Raw genomic sequence first — 3,956 nt, 5'->3', positions numbered from 1 at the left:
TTCATGTGTTAATAAATGTTAATTTGTCTAACAATAGAATCTAATTTTTTCATTTGACATTTAACGCTAATCTGGTAATGTTATTTTTGCTGTCAAGTTGTTATATCTTGTTTTCTTACACTTCTGAGTCTCATTTACAAGTATTATTTCGTAGACGTTGTATGCAGTTGCCAATTCCAAGACGTTAGATGGCAGTAGTGTATAGGCTACTTTGTGTTTCCTGGTCAGGGAGTAGTCTTTGCCATTAGGTTGAATCTCGTCTTTTGTTGCACCCTAAAACGTGTTTCTATTGTATAGTAGATATTGTACTTACTACACACAAGCTGTTTGATTGTAACGTGCATCTTCGTTGAAGTTTTCATTACCAAATCCGGTGGTGTTGAAATCACCATGTGCACCTGAAAATGTTAATCAGTAGTATTTATATGGCAAATCCACTTTAAAATACGATCAAGCAAGCGTATTTAGATAAGTGGAACTGAAAAGTGTGAGTGCCACTTGAGTTTTTGAGCTGATCTATAACCGGATGTGATGTCATGTGCAACAATGATATCGAAATATGGCACTGTTTGATTTTACATGAGTTGATACCCGGTAGTACTGACGGAATTTGGTCAGTATCTATAAAAGTACCGAATTCTCTACCAATCCATAACTGTAGCACATATTCACAATTACACAATTCAACATGTCTCAAAGAAGTAGAAAGAAGCTGAGCTTATTTAATCCTACACCTGCTACAGTACATATAATTTATTTGTGATTGTTGTTAATTCATGGCATAACACTAAAAATAAACCAATGTACAACATCACATTAACATTCTTTAGAGATTCTAATGTGGTAATTATTGCTGTCAGAAATTAGACAGTGATCAAATAATACAGTAGGCTACGGACAAGAATGCCGCTTTGCTAATTGTTTGTTTACACTGAACTGACAGTTTAACTCTCACCGTTTCGCCACTGATTGTCGGTGACATGTTTATATTTAAATCCCTTCCAACTTAATGCTTCATTAGGTAACTTGCCACTACCATAATTTCACTCGGTTATTATGTGTTACCTTTACTTTGGTGTTTAAAAATTGGTGGTGATCGGCTAAAGCCGCAGCTAATAGTGTTGAACCCCTTTATTTCTGCAGGTTTTCGAGATCAGTTGCCTTGAATGACTCCCTTTGTCTATCCAAAGTGTTCCCACACCTCCAATTTCAGGTTTTGTAGCGTGTCTCTTGCTAGATAGTCAATTTAAGCAAGTGCACCACTGGAACAACTTTGTTTTGATTCCTTGCAGTTTGCGCCAAAAATAGTTTACTAACGTAACATCCAATTTTAGTGAGTGAGAACAAAAAACATTTAGGACCTAGCTTACTAAAATCAAAATACTACGCGCTGAACAGCATGAGCAAAAAAATAAAATAGTGTGTATTATGAGTGGCCGTGTTGCATGTGATGTACTAACACTGTGTGTGCGATTGAAAAGTAGTGCAGACAGCCTTATTTAAATGAGGATTTTGCGTGCATATGGGACTTTTACCACAAAGACGATCATTTTCTGCACCTTCATTTATTACGCTCTGACCTGTGTGTGATGTGTTGAACCAGCAGCACACATCGCTAATTTGTAACACCTTTTCTGAATTGCAATCTAGACAACACAAAAATATGCATGCTGACAATTAATTGTGTGCGCGAAGCTGTGGTTCGGATCAACAGCACATTTGTGCGTCTGGACTCAAACATAAGAAAATGCATTATGAAAAATATATTTACATGGAGGAGGTATAGGATAGATACATACTTCCTTAATAAAAAAAAACACCAACAGACAACAACTTGGTTGGTAGGATGAGAAGGAACAGAAAAGTTTGATATCTCTGATTGATGCCAATTCAAAACTGCTATGCTGGTTCTGCATTAATCGGAAAAGTAAACAAAACACAATAAATGGGCAAAAATTATAAAAAATAACAAAAGTTTTTTAGACATGTCTTTAGGGGAAAGGTTTGGCTACAATATAAACTCAAACGCAAAGCGGTCCAGCAGCGCTCGCTCCAATGTTGTCGTCCCACGGCGATTGAATGTAAAATTGTCTTGTTTTGTCCTTAGAACGACTTGCCATGGCTTTGGACCTGAGACTTCTATTATGTCTCGATTTCTTTGTGCATTTTTGCTCGCTATTTTACCCGCTTGTAGCTCCACAGTAACTGGATAGCCATTACAATTCCTCAAGCTACGGAATGGGACGAGGGTCAAATAAGAGTCAGGACGTTAATCGCGCGTTAAAAAAAATGTACATTAAAGGACCTTATAGTAAACGCGTTATCGCGTCAATTTCGACAGCCCTAAATTTTACATAAAAAGATCGTATTTAACAAAAAATCTAAATTGGGCATCATATTTTGCAGTGTGAACGTGGCCCTAAAGCATCACTTTAATGCTAATAAAAACAACATGCTTGATGGTTGTGCTTTTGATTTATGATCTACAATGAACTTACAAGGAGCAGAGAAGAGAGGATACATAGACACTAGAGATGCGCGGATAGGCAATTATTTCATCCGCAACCGCATCAGAAAGTCGTCAACCATCCGCCATCCACCCGATGTAACATTTGATCAGAACCGCACCCGCCCGCCATCCGCCCGTTGTTATATATCTAATATAGACGATGCAAGGCATTAGTGAGGTTATAAAGCTTTTGCCTGTTAAAGAAAGGAGACTGATCCAATGCAGCACAGACATTCGCGTGCCACGCTGTCACGACCCAGACGCACACCAGTGCGCAATCATATGGGAGCCGTGCTGAGCGCACCTCCAAGCGCGTCTCGCTGCCGGCGACGGCCGGGTATGGGCCCAACGCTCCAGCGCCATCCATTTTCAGGGCTAGTTGATTCGGCAGGTGGGTTGTTACACACTCCTTAGCGGGTTCCGACGTCCATGGCCACCGTCCTGCTGTCTATATCAACCAGGGTGAGCCCCACCCCTTTCGTGAGCGCACTGCGCGCGGAGTGACCCCTGTTACGCGCCCCCGGCAACAGGGGTGGCGGGCAGGTAAGCTGCGCGGGCGGAGCGACCCCTGTTACGAGCCCCCGGCCACGGGGGTGGCGGGCAGGTAAGCTGCTTACCTGCTGCGCGTGACGCCGGCCGCGGCGAAGGCGGACGAGGCGGGGTGTCAGTGCGGTGGGCGCGGTGGTGACCCTGGACGTGCGTCGGGCCCTTATCGCGGATCGCCTCAGCTACGGCTCCCGGTGGGGCCCTCTCGGGGGAAGGGGCCTCGGTCCCGGACCTCGGCGAGGCGTCGGGGGCCTTCTCCGCTCCGTAAAAGTGTCCATCTCTTTTTTTTTTTTTCTTCTGTTGTGGCATATGCTGCAGGTGCCTGCTCGTTTTTCGTATGTGGGTAACAACATTTAACTATGTATATATATTTCCGAATTGGTTTAACTGCCACCCGCCTGAATCTATTTAAAATCTAATTTTTTTTATTTCAACCGCCCGACCCGCGGATAAAATCTAATTTTTTTAAATTTCATCCGCCCGATCCGCGGATAATCCGCGGACTCCGCGGTTGTGCCCGCAAACCGCGCATCTCTAATAGACACACACGGAAGTGATTATGACGCCGCTATAAATAGTTTGTCAGCGTTTGCGCTCATAATAACAATATCACTAATACTTGGTTAATATTCAAGTCACAAAATGTAAATGGAGTATTGTTGGCGCTTTTTGAATAGTTATTTATTGGATTTTATGGGCGCAATAGAGGACCTTTTAATGGCTGTGCTGTAAGCAGACTTTTTTTTAGTTTTTTATTTATTTTGTATTTGGAATGCATTAAAAAAATCCATCTGTCGTCATGTCTTTCATAATGACTGTAAAATGAAAAAAAAAATGCAGTTCCCCTTTAAGCTTAATGTAATAAATGTTTAGAACAAATATAATGTTTAAATTAACTTTA

At 41.7% G+C, this 3,956-nt stretch overlaps 1 protein-coding gene across 2 annotated transcripts in view; it reads right to left on the bottom strand.

Annotated features, from left to right (window-relative positions):
- LOC133597770 (CUB and sushi domain-containing protein 3-like) overlaps window positions 1-3,956 on the bottom strand; it is a 589,433-nt gene that overhangs the window by 97,360 nt on the left and 488,117 nt on the right. The gene's annotated exons all lie outside the window — the stretch shown is intronic.

This window comes from Nerophis lumbriciformis, linkage group LG04, assembly GCF_033978685.3.
Source record: "Nerophis lumbriciformis linkage group LG04, RoL_Nlum_v2.1, whole genome shotgun sequence".
Classification (NCBI taxonomy): Eukaryota; Metazoa; Chordata; class Actinopteri; order Syngnathiformes; family Syngnathidae; genus Nerophis; species Nerophis lumbriciformis.
The sequence above is the reverse complement of the archived record's forward strand: the minus strand, read 5'-3'. Positions and strand labels throughout refer to the sequence as shown.